This window comes from Dermacentor variabilis, chromosome 10 (assembly GCF_050947875.1).
Source record: "Dermacentor variabilis isolate Ectoservices chromosome 10, ASM5094787v1, whole genome shotgun sequence".
Classification (NCBI taxonomy): Eukaryota; Metazoa; Arthropoda; class Arachnida; order Ixodida; family Ixodidae; genus Dermacentor; species Dermacentor variabilis.
This window is the reverse complement of record NC_134577.1, coordinates 54787432-54800352: the sequence shown is the minus strand read 5'-3', so window position 1 is coordinate 54800352 and position 12921 is coordinate 54787432. Positions and strand designations below refer to the sequence as shown.

At 48.6% G+C, this 12921-nt stretch overlaps 1 long non-coding RNA gene and 1 other non-coding gene across 3 annotated transcripts in view; one reads left to right on the top strand and one right to left on the bottom strand.

The window, feature by feature from the left end:
• LOC142560556 (uncharacterized) overlaps nt 1-12921 on the bottom strand; it is a 252032-nt gene that overhangs the window by 165021 nt on the left and 74090 nt on the right. The gene's annotated exons all lie outside the window — the stretch shown is intronic.
• Nucleotides 12293-12365, top strand: TRNAT-CGU (transfer RNA threonine (anticodon CGU)). Its single transcript has one exon. It is a non-coding gene; the product is annotated as a tRNA-Thr (tRNA).

The window sequence follows — 12921 nt, the reverse complement described above, 5'->3', positions numbered from 1 at the left end:
TGCTTGGACCTGACGTTTGTTTCCTCACGACTACAGTCTTGTATTAGTTGGTTCATTGATGTTGAAACACATGGCAGTGATCACATACCAACGTATATCTGCGTAAAGTGGTTCGCACCTACCACTTCGTCTCATGTGCGGTGCACAGACTAGCCCACTTTTAAGACATTCGTGGTGAATTCCTGTGCGAATCTCGAGTCACCAACCCAAATAGAAGATTTGATCACGTGCGCCCTCGGTGAGGCCACGCGGAACATATGTGCACCTACACCGGGGTCTCCTATCGACGTGGAATTCGAGAAGTTGCGCGCAGTCCGACGGCGCGCTGGAAGGAAATATAGAAGGACGAAATCCACGTACGATCTCGCCCTTTGCCGCCGAGCTAAACGACAAATAAAGCGCCATCTCGAGAAATTAGGAAGGGAGCGTTGGAGAAAGTTCTGCTCATCACTGGATCCTCGCAAGCCGCTGTCACGTATTTGGCATGTAGTCAGGAGCCTACGTTTTCTCCAACAAGAAAAGTACCCTTTCAGTGCTCTGGCCCTTTACCAACGCTGCATTGATGTAGAGGTAGCGGACGACTTCTGCAAAATGAATTTGGGCACAACTTAACCAGCCTCAATCCAATTCGAAGTTTTTGCGCCACCTTCCTAGAGTGACCACTACGACTTGGTCTTTACGATGCCCGAATTAGAGGCTGCTCTTGCGTTGTGTCGGCATTCATCTGCTCCTGGCCCTGACGGAATCTCGTACTCGTATCTCTCTCACCTTGGCAGGGCTGGTCACACTGCGCTGTTCAATTATTACAACGACACATGGGTCTCCGGTATTGTTCCGAAGCAGTGGAAGATCAGCCACCTGGTTGCTCTCTCGAAGCCTGGAAAGACTCCTTATGAGCTTACCTCATACCGGCCAGTTGCATTAGCCAGCTGTGTTGGAAAAGTTATGGAACGAATGGTCCTGGCGAGGCTCGAATGGTTTCTGGAGAGAAATGATCTTTATCCGAACATGATGACCGGTTTTCGGCGGGGTCGTCCTTCAATTGACAGCGTCATTGACCTCGTTATGACAGTAGAACATGAAAAACGTCAACGCCTACTCGTCGCCGCTGTTTTCTTAGATATCAAAGGGGCCTACGACAACATCCTTCATGAAGCCATTCTCGATGCCCTAGATGGCTTGGGTATTGGCGGCCGGCTCTACCTGTGGATTGTGAGCTACCTCAGCGGCCGCTTCGTTTACAACCGTCATCAGGTATGCCGTGGATTTCCTCAGGGAGGAGTTCTCAGCCCAACGTTATTTAATGTGGCACTGATTGGCCTGGTGAGCGAACTTCCACGTCACATCCCCATCAGTGCATATGCAGATGACATCTGCATCTAGGCTTCTGGTACAACACGCCCACAACTACGTGCGAAATTACAACGGGCTGTGTCATCTACTTCACAATACATACGGCGTCAGAGTTTGCTCTTAGCTGCCACAAAATGTGCTGTAATTGCATTCACGCGCAAATCCATCTGCCGCTGCCCGATCTCCATTAACGGTGTCATAATACCTTATGTCTCGCACCACAGATTCTTGGGCATTGTCATCGAACGCGGTTTGTCATGGTCGAGGCATGTTAATATTTTGAAGCAAAAACTTAATCTGTTTTTCCATGTTCTTCGCTTCACAGCAGGCATGAAATGGGGCCCCACGGAAGGCTCGTTACTAAGACTTTATCAGTCTCTTTTCGTAGGCTACATTCGATACAGCCCTCCGGTACTCTCAAACTTGAGCATGTCCTGCTTACGGACATTAGAGAGCGTTCAAGCGCAGGCACTCAAAATATGCGTCGGGTTGCCACGGCGTGCCTCCAACAAAGGCACAATTGTGGAATTCCGCGTATGCCCGTTATCGCTATACCGGCCCCACGAACCACTTCGTGTGTATTTACGCTTACTGACACGACACCATTGCCATTCATTGACGTTGGTTCTACATGAGCGGCCGGACAGCAGTTTCACAAGTGCACTCCGCTGCCGTCTACCCCACATAACATCAGGCTATGCCCTTCCATATCACCCCGTCAAACCACCGTGGGTGACGGTTCAACCTTCCGTATGCGTACGTGCCCCGGCATACTAAAGAAATAATTATTTCCCGTCAGTGGACTACAACAACTTGCTCTCGCGTACATCTGGTCAGAATACCAGACATATGTTCATGTTTACACAGACGGCTCCGCGTCACCAAAGGCATCAACAGCAGCTGTGGTGATACCAGCCCAACAGATGACTCGAGGTTTCATACTAGACCATAATTCTACATCAACCGCTGCAGAGCTTGTGGCTATTCGGGAAGCGATTCACCACATCTGCGGGGAAAGACCTCGAGAGTGGTGCATTTTCACGGACTGAAAACCCGCTCTGCAAATTTTGCAATGCTTCCTGCGCCACACCGCATATCAGGTTCTGGCACTGCAGATCACCGAGCTACTTTCATGCGCTCAAGAAAAACACTACCGCATAGTGTTTCAATAGATCCCGGGACACTGTGGGCTCAACGGTAATGAGATGGCCGATGCTGAAGCAAGGCGCACCTTCAGCAATGGCCTGCGAACTGTAGTGCCATTCTCCAGACCGGACATCACATGTCTCCTGTCGGAATTAATGAGGAGTGTGACGAGAAGATACTGGGCCCAGCCAGACGCTCGTCACGTCCGCGTTAAAAGGCTGGATCCCGATATGAAATTTCCTATTCTGCGTGGAATTCCTCGCCCTGATACATGCCTGATAGACAGACTGCGATTAGGCGTCGACTTCACGCGCAAATATTTGCACATTATTGGACGGACAGACTCCCCGGGCTGTTCAGTGTGTGGCGCTGTAGAGACTATAGAACATGTGCTCGTGGTGTGCCCTTAGCATGCGCGCGAAAGACTGACAATGGCAGATACCTTGAGACATTTGCACAATGGACCACTGTCGGAGGACCTCTTGCTAGGCGCATGGCCACAGAATTGGCAGACGACAGAGACAATTCGTGCTCTTTCACGTTTCCTAGGTGACACGGGCCTGGACTCATGCCTGGGATACCAGTTGTGTAATGTGTCCTTCACCTCGTTCCTCCCATTATCATCCCCCATTGTGACACTTTCTCTTCCCCTCTTCCCCTTCCCTTACGTAGAGTAGCAGGCCAGATGCTCCATTATCCGGCCAACCTCTCTACATTTTCCAGTCATTAAAACACTTCTCTTCTAACTGCAGGAAGCTAGTTGTCCTTGATAGGCATTCTGCAGAACGAGGCAAGCAGGGAGTGGATAGAAGATTGAACAAACTAATCCGTTGGTGCCTGAGTTAGGAGAGGATGAGAAATTCACGGACAAATATAATTTATCTGTATGAAACCACTAAATATTATGGGACAGCTTTTGAGAAAGCCGCACTACCACACTTGTTAGTGCATAGAGTACCCGTTAAAATTTGAACTTTATTAATAAATATATATGCCATATTCTTAGAATAAATTCCACAACAAAATAAAGTAGGAGTTCAACTACATGAATTGAAAGCGCTGCTCCGCGGCAAAAGTGCTGATTTTTGTTCCAGGCATTGCGTCGCGTGTAAGCATTTAACTTATTGGCTCCATTTTTTCCAGACTACAGCTCCAGCACTAAGACCTCCACCTCCCCTGAATCGTTATCCTCTCTGGGTGAGGGCATGTGGAGTGTACTTTTTTCATCCTTTGAGCCGGTCTTGTTTACTGATAATTTTTCGCATTTGTTATCTGATATAACTGTTGCGACAGGCGATTTTTTTACAGGATTGTCACGGATGTAAAGCAAAAAAAAAAGCACGACTTATGTTATTGAGGAATTCTAAGAAGCTTTGTTATATACTATTGCGTTAGAGAATGTGTGGTTCGTACTGTAGATAGGAGGTAGCCAGCTATGCATTATTATTGCCTGTATAGTTCCTCTTGCTGTGCAAATGTTGCTCTTAAACCTGTGCAACAACGCGCATTTCTTGGCCTAATAATGTCGTGCCGAAACGCAGCAGCCATGCTTTGGCGTGCTGGCTCGCGTATCGTGAACGAGAGTAATATTAAAGAAACATGGATGTACTGTAGGCATTTTGGCACATGAACAGCCACAGAAACACAAATTGGCCTTACAAGAAAAAAATTGTGAACATGACAGGCATTAGAACAAAACAAACTGCAACAGCAAACACAACTGGTGCTCGCTTCTCTTGCGAGTGCAGTGGCAGTCACGCGTTCGTTGAGCGCATACATCAGACGACAAGCGGGATGGAACGTCCTCCTGCCGCATCAACTAAACCATTGCATGACAGCAGGCTCGATTTTTTTTTCATTTCCTCAGAAACATAGCCTACCAGGCACCAAGAGAGAAAACGGCGCTCGTGCAATAATTCCAGTTTACCTGGGGTGTATCCAGCTGACATGGCCCTGGTTTCATGGGCAAGAACTATTTCTGCACCACGTGTGCCACTAAGACCGGATTTGTCTTTCTTAGTCTAGCAAAGCAAATGAAAGACTATGAAGCGAAAGAAAATTAAAAGCCCCCTTTGGAAGGCGGCCGCATCTCAAAGGGGGTGAATTTCAATAACCCGCGTGCACTGTGCATTGGGTGCACGTTGAAAAACCCCACGGGGCCGAATCAATTACGGAGACTCACGTTCCGACGCGCCTACTAATAAGATTGTTTTATCACGTGAAACCCCCGAATTGAATAAATTATTGGCAAAGCAGAAGTTATTCAAAGGTTTTCTGACATCGGAAAAGATAGTGAACGCATTATATGTCGATAACAGCAAGGTTACAGAAATTCACAGTACGCTAGCCAGGCTTCTGAGTTAAGCAAGATAAAGAAGCTTTAAATGTTGCCGCACGAAGTGAATACCTAAATTCGTTAGCTTTAATATTCCGTGCGCGCATGACCGCAAGAATATCTATGGAACAATGACCACGACTGCGCGCCATGTTCCTCACTCCGACTTCCCAGTACGCGAAAGTGCGATTCGAGCATTAGAACTTCTCATCATTCTTCAGCAAACGGTCAGTATCGTGCGGAACTTTACAATTCCAAAAAGAAAAGAAAGACAGCGGTATTGCAGTCGTCGCTGCGATGTTTCATAAGCGATTCCTATGGGCAAAAGAATAATCAACCAGTCTAGTTGGCACTTTACAAAGAGTGCTTGTCCGCTAGAATGAGCTGTACATGCGTGTTTGCCAAAAGTACAATTTACAAAGGAGCAGACTCTCGGAACACCTCATCATTTAGGATACACAAGCCTCCACTGATAAGCAGTATTCACGTGAGAGGGTCTTACGCATTTGGTGAAGTGAGCAGCGCTGGACGTTGCTTCCATCGTCCATCATTCAGCTACTCGCGCATATAAGCCGTGGTTGCATAATTGTTACAGAGAAATTGCGGCGGAATCCATTTCCCGATGACTGTCGACACTAATGCGTTAGCATTTAATCAATACAGGGACAACACATATTGGCAGCGTCGAAACGAGTTATGTATGAGGCGGGTACAGCAGTGGCACTCCTTTTCGCGCATGGGAGGTTTTCGCGCAATGGGAGGTCGAGACGATCGTCCATTGTTGGAGGAGCACACCTGAGCACTGAAGCTACCGATGTTGTAGATCCGGAGAGGAGCATGCAGAAATCTTCCACGATTTCCTTCTCGCTGCACGTCTAGATGACAGCCGAAGCTCGGAAGGGACGTAGTTGTGGAGAAGATGGTAGTGCTCGTGCAACATGCCATATTGTGGACAACGGTTTTCTTGGACCCAGGTTGGTGCAAAAGGACCTCCAGCGTTGCCTGTCGAGCTTGTCTAAGTATCTTTGAATTTTCTTTTGCCCACGGCGTGACGTCCTCAAGTCTGATATCAGTTTAGTTCGCCTGTATTTCCTCTTGGCACGACGTCCGGCTGCCTGGAGCTGTTCATATATAACGTCAACGGATGCTCTGGAATTTGATGTTTGGATGATGCGTGTTGTTGCGTGCATTGCTGCTGTGATGCGCTCTTCAATCTCTTTCGGTGAAATTATGCAGTTGCAGGATTCTTCCAGCTTGTTCTGAAAAGCATCCCGGTCAGTGCGTCACGCATCAAAACTTGGGAGTCTTGCAAACCATCTCTGTTGTACATAAGTAGGAAGGCGATCACTGCCATACGTTTCAGCATCTGTGCACCAGGTAGCAGAAGACGAAAGGCATCGTGAAGCGATAGCTAAATTGCGACAGCTGCTGTACGTCGTGCCACGAAAAAAATGTTGATGAGCCGTCGTTCAGGATGTCAAGACCATTGCTGCTTGTGAAGTTAACAAGTTATCTTCCTCGCATACTTGCGATCCTACTACCCCAAAGATAGTGGGGCGCGTTGAATTCACCTACAATGTTATGAGGACTTTGGAAGGAGTCAAAAACAAGTTTCAGGTGTCCAGAGTCAAATCTTCCCCTGGCAGAAATATAGCCACCGATGATCGGGATTATCCGGCGCTTTAACTTCAGTGTTATAGAGACGTGCTCGTTGCTTTTATGCACCGGAACTTAGTTTAGCGAAAACGTGAGGTCACATCGCGCACATAGTAAAACTTTGCTAGGATTTCCATTTGTCTCAGACGCGAATTTTTTGTACCCAGAGAGTCAAAATGTCATATTCGGCTCACATATCACGATAACTGGAAACCGATGCTTGAGCACTCTCTTCTTATAATCTCCCAGGCGACTCCGTAGACCTCGTGCGTTCCACTGAAATATTACGGAACCGCTTATCCTTTCCTGTAGTGACGACCTTGAAGTTGATGACGCCATGGCGTTTGTTAGCTTTTATAAAGCAACAAGCACTGGTTCTACTGCGTCGAGAATTTGCACCACAGCCTTGGCAACGGGCGTCTTAACTCCTATGAGCAGCATTAGCAAGGAACGAATCAACTGTGCAAGCAGTGCCTTGATTTGTCCATCCGACGAAGAAGGTTCATGTTCACGCTGGCGTTCCGGCTGCACTTCTGCACTACGAGATGGCAGGGAAGGCCATATAATAGTGTACTTGGTTTTCAGAAGAGTAGACGTGGTTAAAGGTGACTCTGGCATCTGAGGAATAGCAGGAGCGCGCAACGAGCTTTCAGGGTGTACAGGCTGTCCTGTTGTCGATGCTGATCTCCTGCGATTACGCAAGCGCCTCTTGTACCTTGGTAGCCGCTTCTGTGTGTGTAGAGCAGTCTCGTACCATTTTCCTTAGCACGGACATTTCAGTCTTTAATTTTGGACAGTCATTCAACGTGGCCTTGTGTGGCCCTTCGTAGTTAGGGCACTTGAAGTCAGAAAAAGCACACGTCAACTCATCTTGATCACACCGTGCACACGCACGGTGGTGATCACGCACACAGCGCTTACATGCTCAATGTTCTGGCATTTACCGCACTGCAAGGGCCTAGGGATGTATGGACGGACAGGATGCCTCGCATAACCCACTCTTACATGTGTTGGTAAAGTCTCTCCCTCAAAAATGAGCTTTATGCACCTCGACCGTCCAAAACGGTGTATGTCTGTGATATGGACAGTTGAGGAGGTTAGCTTTGGTAAATCGCCATTACCAATACCTGTATCCACATCGTAGATAAGACCGGCGGTGGTGCTGCCGCCATGTGCGACGAATGAGCAAACAAGTATATTTCCTAGCTGAGTTACAGCTTTCAAGGTGTCGAGGATGGTTCGTGTAGTCACATTAACAGTATGTTTCTTCTGGGATTATTTCCGACCTCTCTGATTTGCCCTGGAGCCAGCCTCTCGAGATAGGTAGTGAGAGTTGGCCTATTGAGGGAATTGAGGTAGCCTGTAGCAGCGACGGGGATGTAGGCGATTGTGTACGCTTGCTGTGAGGGTGGCTTACTGTAGTTACGCTCACTCGCGCTTGATGTGCTACGAAGTTTCCTCTTCAACTGACGATTTGTGGTCTCGGTATATCCGCCGTCAGAATCCATGTCGTCGACGTCTGAGCAGCTCGATGACCTTGGCAGAGTCACGTTAAGGTGATCGGGCGCAGCAGACCGACTTGCAGCTCGGAGGCCAATCCCCAACCTTGGCGGCAGAGGAGGCGGAACGTCCGTCATTGCTTTTTACATCGTACCCGCTACGGGGGCGTCGGTACGCACAAATTTAACTGAAAAACGAGAGCGAAGCGGGACTAGCAGCTGATCAAGAACTCGTCTTCTTCGTCTTCTGCGAAGTCCGCACGTTCTACCAGACGGGAAGCGTGGCGCACCGGTGCCCAAGACCACTGAGCATTGTTCCCTGGCTATCCGACTGGACCAAATTTCGTGAAAAACAGAAAACAATCGGCACCATAACAGACGTAGGAGAATGGGCCGAGCAGATCCGAGTTATTCACTCTAGGGTCATCAAAACAATTGAAACGACAACGGAGGCTCCAGCAGTGGATCGTCACCTGTTGCATCTCTGGGAAGCCCGGAGAGGCCTCACAAAAAGGTGGAAAAGGCAGAAGCTTAATCGTAAACTCAGGATACGGATAGCTCAGCTAGCGCAGGAAGCTTACGAATACGCACAAAAGTTAAGCGACAGCAATTGGCGTCAGTTCAGTGACTCGCTTCGGGGCACGTTGACTACAAAGAAAACATGGCGCATTCTTCGAAGTATGATTGACCCGGGAGGAACAAAAACAGTCGCGAATCGCACACTTAAGCTGCTTGAAAGCGAGTTTGAAGGTCGGGAAGCTGACATGATGGACAAAATTAAAGAGATATACGTAGGAACTGTACCGACCGGGCAATCCACCAAACCCGTTTACGAAGGTCAGGACCAACCGGAACTGGACGCCCCTATAACCTTTGAAGAGGTTTACGCAGCGGCACACTCCTTCAAGAAAAACACGACCCCAGGGGTAGATCAGGTCACGAACGCAATGATTCGCAATCTAAGTGACGACACGCTAAAGAGCTTGACCAAATTCTTTAACGACACGGTCTGGACAGAGGACGGCGTCCTTCCACAAGAATGGAAGGAAGCAAAAATTATTCTTATTCCAAAACCAGGTAAGCCTCGTAACATCAACAACCTTCGACCCATCTCCCTAACGTCGTGCGCGGGGAAACTCTTTGAAAAGGTTGTGCAGGTCCGGCTCTCGAACCACATAGAGCTAAACAACATGTTGCCCTCCAACATGTTCGGTTTCCGACCCCACGTGTCAGCGCAGGACGTTTTTCTACTATTAAAGCACGAGGTCCTGCACCCCAACAGAGGGTCGGAAGATAAATTTGTACTGGCATTGGACATCAAAAAGGCCTTCGACAGCATCTCCCACCACGCTATTCTGGAGGGACTGGAAGCGGTGAACTGCGGAACGCGAATTTATAACTACGTGCGCTCATTCCTCAGCCACCGCACGGCCACAATCGGATTAGGCTCCACGAGGTCCGACGCCTTCAACTGTCCCGACAGAGGTACCCCTCAGGGAGCTATACTCTCTCCACTGCTATTCAACGTAGGGATGAGAAAGCTAGCCCTGGAGCTAGATAAACACCCGAATCTCGGTTGTGCGATAAATGCCGATGATATCACGTTCTGGGCTCACCAGGGGTCCTACAGGGACAAGCAAGACACCCTTCAAAAGGCCATAGACGCAGTTGTGGAATACGCGAGGGCGGCGGACATGGCATGCGCACCCGAAAAATCGGAATTCATTCGGGTGCGTGCGAAGTACGAAAGAAAGAAGGACTGGGTGCCGCTCACTCTGACTCTCGACGGGGTGCCAATTCGTGAAGTGGAGACACTCAGAATATTGGGCATGTGTATACAGCAGAATGCTGGAACATCTCACACCCTACAAAAACTAAAGGCGGTCACAGGAAACGTGGCCAGAATGATAAGGAGAGTGGCAAGAAGCAGAGACGGCCTAACTGAGGGAGAGACCATCAGCCTGGTTCACGCATTCATAATTAGCCGACTCACATACGCCCTTCCGTATCAGGCCTTGACAAACCAAGAGATTAAACAGGCAAACGCAATAATAAGAAAAGCCTTCAAAGCCGCCCTTGGTCTTCCCGAATGCACTAGCACAGAGAGATTCGAGGGACTGGGCCTGCACAATACTTTTGACGAGTACGCAGTCGCGACGTTATATTCCCAGAAAGAACGACTTTGTTCTTCAACTCAGGGCAGGGAAGTATTGGCGAGGTTAGGCTTTCCCCTGAGACCCCAGTATTGCGGAGAGGAAACGGCACAGATAGACCGCAATGTTCGATCGCACATCGCGGTGGCCCCAATTCCCAAAAACATGCACCCCAAGTGCCATCCCGGACGACGCAGAGCAAGGGCAAAGACCCTTCACAAACGTTTCGGCATGGGACCGGGGGTGTATTATACGGATGCCAGTCGAGCCAGCTCAGACACTTTCACCGTAGTCTCTACATGCAACAACAACGTAACAACGGCATCCTTCAAAACCGCCTCGGTATGCGTGGCAGCGGCTGCAGCCATTGCCTTGGCCATTCAGGACGCCGAGCGCCAAACCAATTCGGCTGTCATATTATCCGACTCACAAGCGGCTTGCCGCCTGTTTTTACAAGGAACGGCACCCAAATCAATAATCAAAATTTTAGGCACTCAACTAGAGGGGCACCACACTATCGTCTGGTGTCCGGCACACGAGCGACTGGCAGGAAACGCTAGGGCAGACCGTATTGCTCGAGGTTTGAACGTCCGAGCAACGGCATGGCCTAGCGACGTCCTTCCACCGAATTCTCGTGACATCCTCCTACAGCAAAGGCAGGAGCGGAGACGTTTTGGACATCCTCACTCCGATTTAAACAGCGAAAAGGAGAGGGACTGGCATCGTATTCAGACGAATACATACCCCAACCTGCACCACCTACACAGAATACACCCCACGAGGTTCTCTGACGAGTGCCCGTGGTGCACAGACACACCCACACTAAAACACATCACATGGGAGTGCCCCAGGAGGCCTCCGCACATAGACAGTCCCATATTACACCAACATCCACTAATGAGGAATAGGCAGTGGGAGGCATGGCTTGCGGACGAGGGTCGGGAGAGCCAGTTGGCTCTTCTGGACCAAGCCCAGCGAGCCGCTCGTGCCAGTGGGGCCCTCGAATAGGGGCTCCAACCATCGTGCTTTATTTTATTTACATTGAATAAAGTTTTACTCTCTCTCTCTCTCTCTCACTAAGTGACAGCACACTCAGTGGCCCATACACAGGGTGTCGCAGCTAACTTTAGCCAGAATGCCGCATAGCTTGACAGAACCAAGTTAACGTTGTTTGCCGTCGTTTGGAGATAGTCAAATTATTTCTTTTCCTTCCACCTAATTCGACAACTAGTCTTAATGAATTAACTTATCTAATATATTATTTAGATGAAAAGCATCAAAGATAAAATTGTAGAGTGACATGAAAACTGCAGATACAGCTTTCACTTGTTCAATATTTGCTGAAAGAAGCGTTTTTCCGAGCGTGAAAGAAGCCCGCCAATAAACGTAAAGCGCCTCGAATGGCGATTTTGCGTGCATTTGCGGGCTTCTTTCGTGAACTCCAAGATTAGCGAGTTCTTCGCGGTCTATTGCCTGCGCAAATGGTGATGTAGACAAGTTCTTCCGTTCACTGGGGCGGAAAAACGGCAGCAGGAGCCATGACTTCAAGTACTCGCCTCACTATCCGTGTCAGGTCATGTGATAACGATGGTCGCTGCACTCTTAACCCTTCGTCACAAAGGGATACCGCAGCTGTTTTCGGTAGATGTGCGAACGGCGCTGCAATGTAGTGGTTCTTGGCTTGCTCGAAGCGTTGGCACTTCTTTATGATTCCCTGTACTATACCGGAATTTTTCCACATGACCAGGTTGAAAGCACCCTCAGCAATCCCCTTCAGTACATGCCTCACCTTGTCTGACTCAGCCATATCGCTGTCGTCCTTACGGCGCAGAGCCAGCACGTCTTGGAGGCAAGAGAAGTGTGATTCTGTGGACGTCTGGGCGCGGGTCACTAGTTCTTTCTTAGCGGTGCTCTTCAGCTTCAGTCTATCACCTTCTACTTGCACATATTCCAGTCGTTAAGCTCTTACTCGTGGTTCTCATACCCCACCTTCGTCGTGTCTTCTACGTAGAAGATCAAGTTAGCCAACATAGTCTTCGGATCCCATTTGTTGTGGGCACTTATACGCTCGTATGTGTTGTGGTAGAGTTAGTAGGTTGATTCTACCAGTAACACATAAATACCCAAAAATTAGTGGATGGTGAAACGGCGCCGCGGTAGCTCAATTGGTTAGAGCATCGCACGCGTAATACGAAGACGTGGGATCGTTCCCCACTTGTGGCAAGGCGAGTTTTCATCCACTTTAATTGTCAATAAAGTATCATTTCTTGAATTCAATTCGTAAGTACAAGTAATTTCCCTTATGTTGCCCTTGGTGTCTTTGTTTGCTAGCTTCTCAAGATGCGATATATATATATATATATATACGCGAGATCTCAAGACCGGTGACTGTAGCTAGTTTGGGTAAGACGAACATTAGTAACGTCAGTCTGCCACGGCGTTATTTAAGTCATCTATATTATGCCCCTCGAAGTAGCTAGATCTGTTTTCATATATCAGCCTTACCAACAACATCTAGCGACGAGGCGTGACAAAGTACAGTGTTACGCAGAACACGGCAGTTTTCGGTAGGCTAGACGCGGCAGCGTTCATTAAGGACCTGTGTCGACGTAGCAGAGTGGCTGTAATTAATCATCGAACCCTCAACGTCTATTTTACACGAAAGACCTGCATGGCTAGATTAAATTCTTCAACGTCTGTAAACGTGTCATTCTCTTGCTTACACTTGATGCCGGCTCTTCTCTTTTGTTATGCTGTTCCAACGGATGCCTGTGTTTGC